The following is a 507-nucleotide window of genomic DNA, read 5'->3' on the forward strand; positions in this document are numbered from 1 at the left end:
CGGATGTGCATTGACTATCGGGTCGTGAATGGTTACATCCAGCTCTCGAATTACCCGTTGCCCCTGATTGATGATCTCCTGATTGGTTTCGAAGGCGCGCTGTGGTTTATGAGTCTGGATATGGCGAGTGGTTCTGGGCAATCCGGATGACGGAGAGAGCCAAGCTGATCTCGGCTCTCGTGTGCCTATTCGGACATTTCCATTGGGTCCGAATGCCATTCGGGCTGAAGAATGCGCCGTTGGTCTACCAGCATGTTATTAACAATTGCTTGTGGGGCTTTGTGCGATTACCGCCTGAAGAAGAAGCTTTCGTGGATCCGGAAGTCTTAGACTACCTGAAACTGGAACCACAGGGTACTGAATCTTCAGAGATGCAGATGGCAGATGGCGATCATTCGGAACAGTCATACCCGGAAAATCACATCACGCCGTTGACAGACCAGATGACGATTTTCAAGAGGAACATTCCATCACCACCCCAGATGGGACCTGTTCTGGTCGAAGTTC

The sequence above is a fragment of the Phytophthora parasitica genome (assembly GCF_000247585.1).
Source record: "Phytophthora parasitica INRA-310 unplaced genomic scaffold supercont2.429, whole genome shotgun sequence".
NCBI lineage: Eukaryota > Oomycota > Peronosporomycetes > Peronosporales > Peronosporaceae > Phytophthora > Phytophthora nicotianae.